Source organism: Zingiber officinale, chromosome 5B (assembly GCF_018446385.1).
Source record: "Zingiber officinale cultivar Zhangliang chromosome 5B, Zo_v1.1, whole genome shotgun sequence".
NCBI lineage: Eukaryota > Viridiplantae > Streptophyta > Magnoliopsida > Zingiberales > Zingiberaceae > Zingiber > Zingiber officinale.
The window spans coordinates 127,891,188-127,909,195 of record NC_055995.1 but is presented as its reverse complement, the minus strand read 5'-3'; the positions used below and the strand labels follow the sequence as shown (position 1 = coordinate 127,909,195).

The following is an 18,008-nucleotide window of genomic DNA, read 5'->3' as shown; positions in this document are numbered from 1 at the left end:
ATATTTAAGGTTCGGTGTACCATCCTGAGCACCTCTAATCAGAACGTGGAAAGGTCAGTAGAAGCCCTCATGCAACAGCAAGGATTTGAAACTCCCATAGAGTATTTCATATGCACACGGTGTTCAAATTACACGTAATATTAGATCGTCCATCATAACTCATTTATATTTTTCAAATTTATATTAATGATTGATAAAAAATTTTCATAACATCGAATGAGAATTTTTGAAGATATTATAGTAATTATAAGAATTTTCGATGTGAAATAATATCTGACATGCAGCCTAGGAATCCCATGTTTAAAAGCTACTGAGTAAGATGAGAAAAATAATTAAAGTTAGGTGGTCAAATTGTATCTAGGAAGAAATTACTTAGGAGACCAAGGGAGACATAAGAAGCTGTTACCCATGATTATTTGATAAGTATTAATTTCGAGAATGAAATTTTATTTAAGAGTAGAGGAATTATAGTGTTCGAAATTATTTATTTAATTAAGGTGAGTTATTGGATTAAATTGTAATTTAATTAGAATCAAGATTTATTTAATTAAAGGGATTCATTAGATTAATTACAATTTAATTAGGTTTCAAATTTATTTAATTAAAAATATTTATGGAATAATTGTAATTATTCATTTGACTAAAAATTTATTCTATCATACAATTAGGAATTTGGATTAGTAAATTATATTAAGAAAATAATAAGATACCAATATATAAACACTTAATATTTATATAATTTATGTATATAAATTATCCTTCTAAATAATATAGAAGTAAAATATAGATCTATATAGAGCATACAAAATTAAATAAAAGATTAATAATTAATCACTATACTAATATAACATATAGTATAGTGATTTAATGCAATGAAAAAATTATATGTATATTATCCTGTGATATATATATGTGGATATATAGTATATAGAATTAAATAAGTAAATAAAATTTTATAAGAAATATGTTTCTATTTAAACTTGATATTAAGTTTTATAGAAATAAAATAAATGACTTAAAAATTTTCATGTGCATGAATTTTTATACATAATTAGATATGAAAATTTTATAATTATGTCATGTTTCTATTTAAACTTTGATATTAAGTTTAAAAAAAATGGTAAGAACGGGTAAATATTATGTATAATATAAAATATGTAATTTAAAAATATTATGTATAATATAGAATATTAATCTAAATTATATATAAAAAAATTATAAGAACAAGTAACAAAAAAATATTATGTAAAATATAAAATAATATATTACATAATATATAAGGTATAATATAAATTACAAAAAAAATAAATAGAATTAAATAAGGAAAATATAGAATTAATAGATGTTGAACGTGCAATTAGTAACTAATTAAGAAATTATAGTAATATAATTTATATATTATGAATAAAATTTATATGACTAAGTAAAATATATATGGAATCAAATAATCATGTATGTAGATTTCTAGACTTAGTAAAAAGTTTTATGAAAATAATATATATGGCTTAGCATTTATAAAATTTATAAAAAATTAAAACGTATACCAAGTCCTAAGCCTCTCTTCTATTTAATCTCTTACCTAGAACTTCTCCTTACCTTCTTGTTTCCACCGACTCTAGGAAGATCTTCTCACCCTCTTATTCTCCACCGGTGCTAGGATTTCGAAAGAAGACAAGGAGTGTGTGGCTAAGTACATAAGGCATGTTCTCAACCATATTATTGTCTTAGATTAGTGTCTATAGTCTTGTGATGTTTCGAATTTTATAGATTGTAAGTTTGGCATGTTTTCTTGCTATGATATCAAGTTTCGGTTTTTTTTATAACTTGCGAGGTTGGCATGTTTCTCCTTGCTATTATATCTCGCTATGGACCAATAAATTGTGCATGTTTCCATTTATGATTAATGCATTTAATTGCTACTAGAGCCTTGTGAAGTTTCAGTTTCTATAACTCATAAGGTTATAATTTGGTTCTATAATATCATGCTCCGGCCACACCAATTGTGCATATTCTCAACCATGTTATTGTTTTTAATTAGATTCTATAGTCTTGTGTTGTTTCGGATTAAATAGGTTGCTATGACATCATGTTTTAGACCCTAGGAATTTTGCATGTATTCAATTACATCGATGCTTTTAATTAGCTCCTCTAGCCTTGTGATGTTCGGATTGGATAGGTTGCTATGACATCATGTTTTGGACCCTAGGAATTTTGCATGTATTCAATTACGTTGAAACTTTTAATTAGCTCCTCTAGCCATGTGATGTTCAGATTGGATAGGTTGCTATGACATCATGTTTTGGACCCTAAGAATTTTGCATGTATTCAATTACGTTGATGCTTTTAATTAGCTTTAATAGTCTTATGAAATTTCGGATTAGGTAGTTTGTTAGGATATCATGTCTCGATCATATAAAGTAAGCATGTTTTCAATCGTGTTGGTGTTTTAGTTTAATTTCTATGTCTTGTGTAATTTTCAGATTTCCAATTTAGGGAATTTTATGTTTTATTCTTACTATATATCATGGTAATTTTTCATGCTACATGTATTTTTTTTAAAATTCTAATTTAGGAAAGCATATGTTTTCTCCTTGCTTGATATCATGGTAACTTTACATGCTACATGTATTTTTGGAAATTCTAATTTAGAAAAGATTATGTTTTCTTCTTGCTTGATATCATGGTAATTTTACATGGTACACGTATTTTTGAAAATCCTAAATTAGGAAAGCATATGTTTTATCCTTGCTTGATATCATGATAACTTTACGTGCTACATGTATTTTTGGAAATTCTAATTTAGGAAAGCTTATATTTCTTCTTGCTTGTTATCATAGTAACTTTACATGCAACATGTATTTTCGGATTTCTAGTTTAGGTAGGCTTATGCTTTTTTCTTGTTTGTCATCAATTTTATATGTTACATGTGACTCTCAGATTCTAGTTTAGAAAAGGGTTGAATTTAGTATAGTTAGGCTTATGTTTCCTCTTCTCATCATGATAACTTTAATTGCTTTTGAAATGAACCTGCTTATGTTTATGCGCATGTACATGCTTATATTCATGCCTATACAATGATCATGATTATGTTTATGTTTACGCTTATGTCTATACTTATGAGATAAGTGTGGTTAGTTGTACCTGGGGACCTAAGCTCGAGAAAGCGTACCAAATCTTGTTATGGAATGAAGTCATGAACTGGGGACCTAAGCTTGGGGAGCTTACCAAATTATGTTCTGGGATGGTAGTATGATATGGGAACCTAAGCCCGGTGAGCGCGCCATAATCAAAAAAGATATGTTCTGGGATAGTGATATGATTCGGGGACCTAAGCCTACTGAGCGCGCTAGAATCAATCAAGATATGTTCTGGGATGGTGGTATGATCCGGGGACCTAAGTTTGGTGAGCGCGCAAGAATAAAGGGAAACTCCGGTCCTAAGTTCGGGCCCTTACTAACCTAGCGCTAGGGTAGTTGTCTGATCAACAACTTATGTTACGGTACTGCTAAGTGCAGTTAGGTCACCACAACAGTATGTTTATAAGTACGCATGCAAGTATGTTCAAGTCATATTCATGTTTATGTCTATGCTTATGCTTATATATATGCTGTGTTCATGTTTATGCTTATGCTTACGTTTATGTTTATGTTGTGTTCATGTTTATGTTAATGTTAATGTTTATGTTTATGTTTATGTTTATGTTGATGTTTATGTTGTGTTTATGGCTATGTTTGTGTTATGTTCATGTTATGTTTATATTTACGTTTATGTTTAGATCTATGTTATGCTCATGTTATGTTTATGTCTATGCCTATGCCTATGGACATGTCCGTGATCAAGTCTACCATGCCTACCTTTATGTTGTCACGCTTATATCGTTGCCTATATTTATGTTCATAGTATGTAAGTAGGGAGGTCCTAAGTTATCTTGGATATGGTTTCCTTTAGTACAATGAGACGAACGAGACAAGAGGCATTAACCAGTGAGCCAGCTCGAAACAGGGGCAGTACAACCCGAAAACCATCCATTCTAAATTTCGCATTTAGTTATGCCCCTAATTTTTTACATATATATAATACATAACCTACGGACGTCACTTACTCATACTTTCATAATGATTGCTTACTTCAAATAAAATTACATAGGCGATTCGAAAGAAAACATAACTAGGGGCACTTACTCTAAATTCTACATTTAGTTATTGTTTTCTTTTGAATCGTCTATATAATTTTATTTGAAGTAAGGAACCATTATGGAAGTATGAGTAAGTGACGTCCATAGGTTATGTATTATATATATGTAAACAAAACTAAGGGTATAACTAAATGCAGAATTTAGAATGGATGGTCTTCAAGTTGTACTGCCCCTGTTTCGAGCTGGCTCACTAGTTAATGCCTCCTGTCTCGTTCGTCTCATCGTCTGAAAAAAAAACTTATAAACTATGAGTCGAGAGACTCAGCATATTCAAAATAGTGTTATGCATTAGTTAGCGTCTATAACCTAGTGTACTAAGGGAAACCACATCGAAAGTAACTTAGGACCTCCCTACTTACATACTATGAGCATAAACATAGGCAGTGACATAAGCGTGACAACATAAAGGTAGGCATGGTAGATGAACTAAGCATAATGATAGACTTGATCACGGGCATGCCCATAGGCATAAACATAACATGAATATAATGTAGATCTAAACATAAACGTAAATATAAACATAACATGAACATAACACAAACATAACCATAAACACAATATAAACATAAACATAAACATAAACATCAACATAAACATAAAAATAAACATAAACATAAACATGAACACAACATAAACATAAACATAAACATAAACGTAAGCATAGACACAACATATACGTAAACATAAGCATAAGCATAGGCATAAACATGAACATGACTTGAACATACTTGCATGCATACTTATAAACATACTGTTGTGGTGGCCTAGTTGCACTTAGCAGTACCGTAACATAAGTTGTTGATCAGACAACTACCCTAGCACTAGGTTAGTAGGGGCCCGAACTTAGGACCGGAGTTCCCCTTTATTCTTGCGCGTTCACCAAACTTAGGTCCCCGGATCATACCACCATCCCAGAACATATCTTGATTGATTCTAGCGCGCTCACCAGACTTAGGTCCCCGAATCATATCACCATCCCAGAACATATCTTTTTTTATTATGACGCGCTCACCGGGCTTAGGTTCCCATATCATACTACCATCCCAGAACATAATTTGGTAAGCTCCCCAGGCTTAGGTCTCCGGTTCATGACTTAATTCCATAACAAGATTTGGTACACTTTCTCGAGCTTAGGTCCCCAAGTACAACTAACCACACTTATATCATAAGTATAGACATAAGCGTAAACATAATCATGATCATTGTATAGGCATGAATATAAGCATGTACATGCGCATAAACATAAGCAAGTTCATTTCAAAAGCAATTAAAGTTATCATGATGAGAAGAGGAAACATAAACCTAACTATACTAAATTCAACCCTTTTCTAAACTAGAATTTGAGAGTCACATGTAACATATAAAATTGATGACAAACAAGAAAAAAGCATAAGCCTACCTAAACTAGAAATCCGGAAATACATGTTGCATGTAAAGTTACTATGATGACAAGCAAGAAGAAATATAAGCTTTCCTAAATTAGAATTTCCAAAAATACATGTAGCATGTAAAGTTATCATGATATCAAGCAAGGATAAAACATATGCTTTCCTAATTTAGAATTTTCAAAAATACGTGTACCATGTAAAATTACCATGATATCAAGCAAGAAGAAAACATAATCTTTTCTAAATTAGAATTTCCAAAAATACATGTAGCATGTAAAGTTACCATGATATCAAGCAAGAAGAAAACATATGCTTTCCTAAATTAGAATTTAAAAAAAAAATACATGTAGCATGAAAAATTACCATGATATATAGTAAGAATAAAACATAAAATTTTCTAAATTGGAAATCTGAAAATTACACAAGACATAGAAATTAAACTAAAACACCAACACAATTAAAACATGCTTACTTTATATGGCCGAGACATGATATCCTAACAAACTACCTAATCTGAAATTTCATAAGACTATTAAAGCTAATTAAAAGCATCAACGTAATTGAATACATGCAAAATTCCTAGGGTCCAAAATATGATGTCATAGCAACCTATCCAATCTGAACATCACATGGCTAGAGGAGCTAATTAAAAGTTTCAACGTAATTGAATACATGCAAAATTCCTAGGGTCCAAAACATGATGTCATAGCAACCTATCCAATCTGAACATCACAAGGCTAGAGGAGCTAATTAAAAGCATCGATGTAATTGAATACATGCAAAATTCCTAGGGTCCAAAGCATGATGTCATAGTAACCTATTTAATCTGAAACATCACAAGACTATAGAAGCTAATTAAAAACAATAACATAGTTGAGAATATGCACAATTGGTGTGGCCGAAGCATGATATTATAGAAACAAATCATAACCTTATGAGTTATAGAAACTGAAACTTCACAAGGCTCTAGTAGCAATTAAATGCATTAATCATAAATGGAAACATGCACAATTTATAGGTTCATAACGTGATACCATAGCTAGGAGAAACATGCCAATCTCACAAGTTATAAAAACCGAAACTTGGAAAGGCTCTAATAGAAAATTAAATGCATTAACATAAATAGAAATATGCACAATTTATAGGTCCATAAGAAGATATCATAGCAAGGAGAAACATGACAACCTCACAAGTTATAAAAAAACCGAAACTTGATATCATAGCAAGAAAACATGTCAAACTTACAATCTTTAAAATCCGAAACATCACAAGACTAAATAAACTAATCTAACACAATAATATGGTTGAGAACATGCCTTATGTACTTAGCCACACACTCCTTGTCTTCCTTGGAAATCCTAGCACCGGTGGAGAATAAGAGGGTGAGAAGATCTTCCTAGAGTCGGTGGAAACAAGAAGGTAAGAAGATGTTCTAGGTGAGGGTTTAAATAGAATAGAGGCTTAGGACTTGGTCTAAGTTTTATTTTTTTTATAAATTTTATAAATGCTAAGCCATATATATTATTTTCATAAAACTTTTTAATAAGTCTAGATAGAAATCTACATACATATTATTTAATTTCATATATATTTTACTTAGTCATATAAATTTTATTCACAATATATAAATTATATTACTATAATTTCTTAATTGGTTACTAATTGCATGTTTAACATCTATTAATTCTATATTTTCCTTATTTAATTATATTTATTTTTTTGTAATTTATATTATACCTTATATATTATGTAATATATTATTTTATATTTTACATAATATTTATTTGTTACACGTTCTTACAATTTTTTTATATAATTTAGATTATATATTCTATATTATACATAATATTTTTTAAATTACATATTTTATATTATACATAATATTTACACATTCTTACCATTTTTTTAAAAAACTTAATATCAAGTTTAAATAGAAACGTATTTACATGATTATAAAATTTCTATATCTATCTACCTATAAAATTTCGTGATACATAAAATTTTCATATCATCTACCGAATTAATCGATCAGAAGAGTTGGATAATGGATTATGAAAATAAAAAAGTTAAAAGAAGTGAATAATAATTTATTAATAAATAAAACTTTTTTTCTTTTGAAAGTTAAATTTTTTCCTTCTTTGTAAATAATTTTTAAAGTTTGAGAAACTCACACTACAAATGAATAAAGTTCAATAAATTCAAAAGAGAGGCTTAGGACTTGGTCTAAGTTTTAATTTTTTATAAATTTTATAAATGCTAAGCCATACATATTATTTTCATAAAACTTTTTAATAAGTCTAGATAGAAATCTACATACATGATTATTTAATTTCATATATATTTTACTTAGTTATATAAATTTTATTCACAATATATAAATTATATTACTATAATTTCTTAATTGGTTACTAATTGCATGTTCAACATCTATTAATCCTATATTTTCCTTATTTAATTCTATTTATTTTTTTGTAATTTATATTATACCTTATATATTATGTAATATATTATTTTATATTTTACATAATATTTATTTGTTACACGTTCTTACAATTTTTTTTTATATAATTTAGATTATATATTCTATATTATACATAATATTTTTTAAATTACACATTTTATATTATACATAATATTTACACATTCTTACCATTTTTTTAAAAAACTTAATATCAAGTTTAAATAGAAACATATTTACATGATTATAAAATTTTTATATCTATCTACCTATAAAATTTCATGACACATAAAATTTTCATATCATCTACCGAATTAATCGGTCAGGAGTTGGATAATGGATTGTGAAAATAAAAAAGTTAAAAGAAGTGAATAATAATTTATTAATAAATAAAACTTTTTTTCTTTTGAAAGTTAAATTTTTTCCTTCTTTGTAAATAATTTCTAAAGTTTGAGAAACTCACACTACAAATGAATAAAGTTCAATAAATTCAAATAATCTTCTTAAATATTTTTTATAACCTTCCGGCTCCTTCAACTTCAATGACTATTTTGTTTTTTCTATCAATTGATTAAATTAATTATCAATCAATTCTATTATTAATCGCTTTTGTGAATATTTTGCTAACAACTATCTTAATTTATTGATCCACAACAATTATAACATAATTTCATCATATCAATGACTACTACTACCTTTTTACTTTTAACATCAGTCAATTGAAATTAATCATTAATGGAATAATATGGTATTAGTACTTGTGCAGTCAACTTAGTCACACATATGTTTCCACGTATTAGCATAATTAATATATATTTATATATAGTGTTACGCTAATAGGTCATAGAATATAAGAACCCTAGAATGAAAATTATCACCCTTTGCTACATCCCAGCGACGCATACAAATATTTTATTTGTTGGTCGATGATCTTAAGTTGACTCTTGAGTCTAACCAACTAAACTCTTGGTTAGCATTTTCCCTAAGTTGAGATTTACACTATCCAATAATATATGTTTCTTTACTCTCATAATGTTTCTTTACCTCGTAATATACAAGTCTCTTCGGAGCAGTACACTGATTAAAATGAGATATTGTTACATTAAGTAATGGGATCATAACTTGACACAATCATCTTTTACCATATTTACTCTCACAATACACAAGGCCTTACTTTATGCAATCTGGCTTTTCACATAATACTCAAGTCTCTCAAATGTATTGATGTGGCTGAAGATAATTGGCACCACGTGGTATAGTCAAGTATACAATCAAATATGAGTTGGAAGTCACATCAAATCGAGCTCGAGTTAGGTCAGATCGAGCTTAGGGCAAGTCAACCTCAATTAGAAGACCTCAAGTCAAGTCCATCTCAATCACATTTGAGCCAATTTACAACTACGGTTCACCAAAAAGTGTCTCTCAATACCATTATTCACTTTTTATTTAAAGATAATCAATTGTAGCATTAAGACAAACAGTCCCCATTATTTTCTACTTTCCTTAACATTTGTTTTTGTCTGTCCGTTTCTCCATCTTTTCTTCAAAGTTCGACTTAAGTGCCGGAGGGGTTTTGCTAAGGTTTGTCCTGAGCTTCCCTTCTAACATCTTCCTTGAGCCTATTTAGACCTTTGTTCAAAGATCTATATTTGGCATTTGAAAGGCCGCCGATCTATTAAGAAATCAACTCATATATGTGTGATACTCAGACATTTGGAAGGCCGACCTACATAGAAATCTCTATGGTACTTGGCATTCGAAAGGCTGACCGACTGAAAGGTTGACCGACTGTACTCAACAAGAGCAGATTTGATTGAAGTCTAACTTGAAGAAAGCTGAATTGATTAAAATACGACCGAAGGAAGCCAACTTGATTAAAATTTGATATAAAGAAAGTCGATTCGATCAATTAAAGTCTGTATTGAAGGAAGCCAACATGACTTGTATCTAGCTGGTTAAAAGTACTCAGGCGTGATTACTTTAATGAGTCACTCGATCTCTGATCGAATCATGTATCGAGCTTATTGTTTGTTTCACTAGATCCTTTACAACGTCAAATTCTTTCCCAACTTAACACATATATCAACTACCTTAACTTAAATCATTTATATAAACATATATACTAAAGAAAAATGCAACCACTTAAACACAATTACATCAGTAAATAGAATAAAATTTAACTAAGATAGGTTAAATTAAGTTTTTAATACTATTTATTTTTATTTTTGATTTATATATACTTTTATTGAATTATTTGTATGTTTTAAAAATAATCTATCTTTTATTTTTTTAAAAATTTAATAATATTTCTTCAAAAAAGACTGCATTTTAAGAGGGTGTTTGACTAAACTTATTAAAAACAGCTTATAAGCTCGTACAACTTATAAGTTGTTTTAGGAGCTTATAAGTTGTTAAGTCTTATTTTAAAAATAAGTTGTTAAAGTGTTTGGGTGAACTTATTACAATCAACTTAAAGATATTGATGTGTTTGGTATTATAAGATATTTTTATTAATAAAATTACCAAAAAGGATATAATATTATTAATAGAGGGTTTTGAGATTTTTATTAATAGAGAATTTTGGACGAATTTTTGTATCGGGGGAGAGCAAATTAGAAAGAGGCGTTGGCGGAGAAGATGACACAACGTTGGAAGAAAAGTCGACGGAGATAAAAAGATATTAAGCTTATAAAAATTTATCGAGGATAAGATGGAGATTTATGAAATTATATAAGGATATTTTAGATAAACAAATTATTAAAATAAGATCTTTTTTAAAAAAGTAGGGTCTTCCATACTTTTTTAAAAACAGCTTATAAGCTCCAAAACAGCTTATTTTGACAGCTTATAAGTTGTTTGAAAAAAAATTTACCAAACAAATTTGAAGAGCTTATAAGCTCCAAAACAGCTTATAAGTTATTTTAGAGAGCTTATAAGCTTAGCCAAACACCCTCTAAAACTGATATTATATTTTCTAGTTAACTACCGTCTTTTGTGTAAGATATGGGATAAAAATTAAAAGAGTTTTTTTAAACCATCAAATGAGTCCATTTTGATTTTTTTTTTTTGTTAAAAAGCTATTCCATTCCAATATAAAATGACACAATTGTCTCTACTATATTATTCTTATTGTTATCTCTCTTTTACATTTTCCGCTTAAATCCTAAATTTGAGATACATTGTAGTAGCTACGATCTCCTAGTGTTTACAATTGAGCTGCCACATAATTGTAACAATTATGATTTTATAACTAGTATAACATAAAAAAAAAATTTAAGACAAATTGTTCGGAGCTTCCAAAAAAGTTTTAAATAATATTTTTTTAATCTAAAAATCAGGCTATTATGGATTTCAACTTATAACAAGTTAGTATATCTCTGAACGAGTTTCAATTTGATATATTGTACGTCCCGTAGTTCAATCCAAATCAAAAGTTATGACCACTCAAAGTTTAATATTTAATATTTACATTGTAGCAACAATGAAATCGTAGTTGCTATAATTGTACAACAGATACATTTTCGTAATTGCTAACCGAGCTGCCACTTAGTTATAGCAGCTACAATTTTATAGTTACTAAATGTTAAATCATAAATTTTGAGAGATCATAATTTTTTATTCAAATTAAATCACATGAGGTACAATATACTAAATTGAAATTTATTTAGAGAATTACAATTGATTATAGTGTGAAACTCATAATAGTCAAGCTTCGGACAAAAAATAATCATTTAAAACTTTTTCAAAAACTCTAAACAATTTTAATCTTAATTTTTTCATATTGTAGTAGTTATAAAATCGTAGTTGTTATAACTATATGACAGTTTAATTATTGTAGTTATAAAATCGTAGTTGCTACATAGTACTAACAATTACAGGACCGTAACTACAACAACGCGTCCCATGTTTAAGATTTAGGGAAAAAATCTAGGTGATAGATAATGAGAATAATCTAATAGAAAATAGTTGGGTCATTTTATAAGGTTATGGGATATCCTTTGATAAAAAATCAAAATGGACATAGCTTGATGGTTCCAAACAAAACTAAAAGATGTCCTTTTGATTTTTACCCTAAGATCTTTAGTCTGGCGGATACTTTTGATATTACTAAAATTTGTAAAATTATTTTGAAATATTTTCACAATCAATGAATGTAACCTAATGAAATTTGAGGATCTTCATGCAAGAAGGTAGAACTTCGATGGTAAATTATTCTTAAGGTTCCCGAAAACAAATTTAATTGTTATGGCAGCTCCGCTCAACCCTTGGTCAGGCGTGGCGGCGATGAATCTGGGGATGGCGGCGAGGCATGGGCTTCTGGTCGATTTCAACAATGCGGCCGCCGCCGTTAATTCTGTGAACGCCCTTGTCCCATGTTGCGTTACGTCCTCTCTTTTCATCGATCGCTACCACGTCCAACAGCTTTTAAAACTGTACCTCAGTCTCCTCTCGTTTCGTCGAGAAAGTGGCTTCCGGTGATGTGATCGCCTCTCAGCTCGACCATGAAATCTAGCTCCACCCGCCCCCTCTTATGGACGATGTTGGTACCACGGTGCCGGTGGTGTGGCGATGCAAGGGAATTTTTATCAGGTTTATTTTTCCATTTTCCCCATTAAATCATATATTTTTATCTTTGGTTCGTAGTTTCGTTCTTTAATTGGCTTGCCGTTGCTTGTTGTATAGAGCATTTTTTGAATGTTTGGAGAATAATGGAGGGGAAGTACCAAGGTGAAAGGGCGTGCGAACTGTAGCAGGTACTAATTGTAAAATCAGATCATGGTAGCGTCAAATTTGATTGTTCGAGTAACGCCTGATAACTTTGGGGTTTGACTATATCAAACTCACGTATTAAGTCAATGTATATGTCTAGAATCATTTTGGCATGCCTTGACCCTTGTACTTATCTAAGCCTAAAATCATCGGTTCAGTTCTGTGCTTTTTCTATCACTATTCTCATTTGTGTGCAACGACAAATACATGTGCCATGTTATTTGGTACCCTTTTCCATATCAAAGAAAATAAGAAATTCAATAACCAATATATTAATAATATCGATGCATCTGGATGACTTATGTGTTGTTGATGATAGTGCAAATGGAATTAATTCTAAGCTTGAATCGTGGAGGAAAAAGATTGAAAATTAAGGATTTTTTTAATATAATGTAGAACTTTAGTGGAATATGCCAAATGTAGTTTCAATAATAACAAAAGAAGCATAAGATGGATGGACAGGAAATTCTAGTGAGAGTTTTAAAGATCTTAAATCTATTCATTGAGAAGGAGATAAAAAATATTATTAATAAACTAAAGAGTGAATAGTTGAAACAAAGAGTATTTTTAATGGTTTACGTGTGCTTCATAGCTAAAATGAAAATTGAATAGGATTATAGTGTGAACAATGACCATACTTTATAGGTTATCGTTGCCTAGGTAGGAAACAACTGTAGAAAATGTTACTATAATGGAGGTGAAAATGCTAAAATGGATGTGCAAGGTTATAAAGATTTAAAAAACTACATTAAGAAATTACTTTTATCTCTAATAGTTGATTTACTAAAAAGAAATTAGGTTGAGATGGTATGCACATGTTCAAAGTTGAGATTCTATTAGTTGACAAGTTGGAACGATCATAGCTGATGGTCTATGGGGTAGAGGGAGATGATGGTTAACATAATTGAAGGTGATTGAGGAGAGCTAAATGTCAATAGTGGTGTAGTCTTGATGGCACAACAAAATCCATATAACCAATCTCCAATGATTGGGATATCTTGACTTCTTGTTGGAATCGGTCTAGAGGTTTTTGCTGGTTGAATTGACACAGATTTCTGCCCTTCTAATGTTGACCAGGTCTTGTTATTAGAACTGTGCCTCAACTGGATCTTGTTCTAGAGTCCTTGCAATGTACTGTTGACTTGCAGATAATGTTTGACATGCTCAATCAGAATATATGAAAGGAATATTTACTTAATTAGTCTATTATTATGTGTATAGTTTCTAAATAATGTTGGATCTACTGAATATTGCTGCCGATACAAAATCTTGCACGTAATTAATTAGATATTATATTGCTTTTGCATTCTATGCTTGCACAATAAATGCATAATTATTTCTTCATCATTATCTATCTAACTTGATGTTTTTAGTATAACAAGTCTTAAAATGCTTAAACCTAAATTCATTGGGAGAAATACTGCTCAGTCTTTCTATATATACTATAGAACAGATCCTGTTCAAGTAAGGTCGTGTCTTTCTATATATACTAGAATTCACCTTTCGTGTGAGACTAATTCGCCTGCTCCACCAATAATATAAATAATGGTATCGACAATTATTGGTCCTCAAAATTGAAGAGGAGTGGATTTTAGATGACTCCTTGCAAGATACAATAGTTGCCATAAGCAAATATTCAAAGAAATGGGCAGACATCTCGAAATGCTACTACAAATTCAGTTCAATTCACCTGAATTAACTAGTGCTGACTCACTGAGGACTTGTCTGCCTCTAGAACTGAGCATGCACTAATAAATGTTAGGTCTTGACATAATTGCCACTGAAGATGTTAGATTTCCACACTTCATAAAGCAAATTTGATGTATTTCGAGCTCATTCCTCTAAAATTAATTTTAGAGGAGGGCGCAGCCACTCTCCAGATGAGTGCATTTAAACTTTAAATTACAGATCCTTTTTTTATTTAGTGTTGACAGCTTTTAGTTTCAGTCGATATGTGCATTTCAGATGGTAATTTGGTGATGATGTATGATAAGAATACTGTTAACACCTAAGTTGTCCAAGATTTGTCTTGCTGTTAAGCTTGAGCAGGCTAGCATAACTTGATTAGCCTAATCATTGAACCAGTGTTGCGTCATCCACTACCCCAGTACCCCACAAGATTCTTTCCACTTATGGTGCATATGATGACTTTACACTTGATCTCTGAGCTTTCAGGTAAGTAAATATGCTAATGAAACTATCTTCTGATGCACCATGTTCTTTTACTGGTATGTTTTCCTTTATGCTGATTGTGATTTTTGAATGTAGTACTGTCATTGAGAATGCCGTTGTCTTTTGGGGCCAAGGTTCACCTTTTTTTATTTATCGGTTTTCATGAAAAGGAAATGTATATATTTTTTGTGTCAAAGTTTCATTTTTTAATTTTTTTGGTTGCTTCTTGATTTGCATGAAGAGTATCTAATTTTAAATATGATTGTTGTTGTTGTTAAATAGCAATCTTCATAATTAAAGATTATGAAGATTGCTATTTGCTACTTTTGAAGGTAGTACTGCCTTCAAAAATGCTTTTTTTTTGGGGCAAACTTATTGTGCATATGATGGCTTTACACTTGATCTCTGAGCTTTCAGGTAAGTAGATATGCTGACTGAAATTCTCTTCTGATGCACCACCATCTTTAACTGGTATTTTTTCCTTTATAATGATTAGTATTTTTGAAGGTAGTACTGTCATCGAAAATGCCTTTGTCTTTTGGGCAAAGTTTCAGCTTTTTTTTTGGATTGATTTTCATGAAAGGACAATGTATATAGCTTTTGTGTCAAAGTTTCTTCTTTAGTTGTTATTTGTTGCTTCTTGAATTTCTTGAATGGAATGTAATTTTTAAATGTGGTTGTTGTTGTTGTAAATAACAATCTTCATAATTTTTAAATATGAAAATTGCTATTTTTGAAGCTACTACTGTTATCGAAAATGCCTCCTGTTTTTGGAGCGAAGATTCATCTTTTTTATTTATTGATTTGCATGAAAAGAAAATGTATTTATGTCAAAGTTTCATTTTCAATTTTTATTTGTGATTTCTTGAATTTCACGAATGGAATATAATTTTTCTTTGTACCATCCTCTTTTATTCAAATCTACTCTAGCTTTTCTCCCAATTTTTATGTTTTGTTGAATGTTTCTTCATGGAGGATTTTTATGAGATATAGACATTTATCTCTGTTCACCGTAGTCGTTTAATTACCACTAGATTTCTTTTATGTGTTTACTGCTTTAGATAAAGTTAAATTTATTTTTGAAAAATATTTGAGTTTGAAGCCTTTGCTAAGGTGTCTCTTTGGCTCTATGCACATTCTTCAAAGATTTCTGTTTGGAATCAACATCTGTTTGATTGGAGCAAAGAATCGTTGGATTAAATAAGTCGTGTTCTTCAACTCAAAAGTTTCACCCTGGTTCTTGGAATACAAAGGAGAAACTTGTACAAGAACTTATGCAAACCATTCTTTTTTAACTTCGTGGTTTCCGGTTTGCAGTTTCTTCCCGTTACTTTTTGATGCACAGTTATAATGTAAAAGTAGCAAAAAATAACTTGATTATGTCTGCTATTATTTTGTAAATTCTTGTGTTCAAACATGGATGCACTATATTGTGGAAATCTATGTGAAACCTAATTATGTCAAGGTGAAGCTATCTTTTAACCATTGTTAAATCTCCAAAGGTAATCACAATCACCGGAGATACAACTGTAATTGCTAAAGCATTCTTATTTAAATGTGTTGTATTTGCATCTTTATTCAACATAATGTGGTAATATCTGCACATCCAAGCTACACTTCAAGACAAAAAGAAAAGGCCTATGTGTCCAAGTATTTCTATCCTTTCTCACCGTCCATCGGATAAATCTGGGATGCACAGATTGCTCTATTATTATTATGAGCAAACTATTGGTGCAATCGATCTCCAAGGTTTTAATGTCAGACAAATATGTTTAAGTATGCTTAAGTATGTATGGAGTTTGATCTAGGGAAGTCCTAGTTGTAGGCTAGGCAAGGGAAGTCCTAGTTGGAGGCTAGGCAAGGAGGGAAATCTTGGTATATCGTGGAAGCCAGGTGGATAGGTCTGGAAGACTTGATCCATAGGTAGCCGAATACTGAGTCCTAGTTGTAGGCTAGGTAAGGGAAATCTCGGTATGTCGTGGAAGTCAGGTGGATAGGTCTGGAGGACTTGATCCCTGGGTAGTCGAATATTGAGTCTTGGTGAGTGAAGCCAAGTGGAGAAAATCCTAGGGGGTGATAACCTTAGGTAACGAGAAGTCTTGGAGGAGTGAACTCCAAGCAAGGTTGATCGGATGATTTCCGGTCGACCGCGCGCGGTCGACCGGACCAGCGGTAAATCTAGGTCTAGGTTTATCATTGTTTTCTGTACTACTATTATTGCTGTTGGCTAATATGGTATTGCAGGAAAAGTCTTAGTGGATCAGGCGATCAGACACTGAGCAGACAAAAGACTAAACATGTCTGGAGGATCATGTTTGGCAGGTAAGTTGAGGTATGCAACTGGAAGAGCGACAGTGAGGTCAGGTTCCTAAAGGGAACAACCTAAGGTCGCTGATCCAACTAAAGAAACCGGGAAGGTTTCCAAGTTGAGATCAAGACAATCTTAACTGTCATACTCATGCATTATATATTACTGTGCTAACCTTTGTGTTGTAGGGATACTTTGCTTAATACTGTGTTGCAAGTTTGGCTGGATCGGTCGACCGAACCAGAGGATCGGTCGACCGAACCAAGATGACTCAGCACAGATTAGTTTAATCAGCAACGATCAGATGCAGAAGGAAAATACACTGATCGGTCGACCGAACCCGAGGATCGGTCGACCGAACCATCAATATTAAAGGCGCAGTAAATGCAGATCACGGCAAATCTCGACGAATAGGGAAGGAGCCTGTTCGGTCGACCGAACAGAGGGATCGGTCGACCGAACCATTGAAGTCCAATTAATGTAGAATATCGAGCCGGCGTCAGACTCCAGCTGGAAGGGATCGGAGCTGGTTCGGTCGACCGAACAGAGGGATCGATCAACCGAACATCCATCATACCTATAAATTGAGGCTCGAAGTTAAAGGCCAGCAAGAACTTTTCTGATCAAAATTCCTGCTCTACAATCGTCTCGTCTTCATCTGTGCAGCAAACTACATCTTACGGAAGTGCCGACCTAAGCTACATCTCCATTTTATTT

The 18,008-nt window shown here is 31.3% G+C and overlaps 1 long non-coding RNA gene and 2 other non-coding genes across 4 annotated transcripts; all 3 read left to right on the top strand.

Annotated features, from left to right (window-relative positions):
• The first annotated feature begins 12,244 nt into the window (after positions 1-12,244).
• On the top strand, positions 12,245-15,621 carry LOC121985931. Of its 2 annotated transcripts, XR_006113297.1 has the most exons (3): positions 12,245-12,631; positions 12,725-12,795; positions 14,897-15,621. It is a non-coding gene; the product is annotated as an uncharacterized LOC121985931 (long non-coding RNA). The 2 variants fall into 2 exon arrangements; XR_006113296.1 differs by having other exon boundaries at positions 12,245-12,795.
• Positions 14,959-15,023, top strand: LOC121988235. Its single transcript, XR_006113970.1, has one exon. It is a non-coding gene; the product is annotated as a small nucleolar RNA snoR101 (small nucleolar RNA).
• LOC121988234 lies at positions 15,373-15,438 on the top strand. Its single transcript, XR_006113969.1, has one exon. It is a non-coding gene; the product is annotated as a small nucleolar RNA snoR101 (small nucleolar RNA).
• Positions 15,622-18,008: the final 2,387 nt, after the last annotated feature.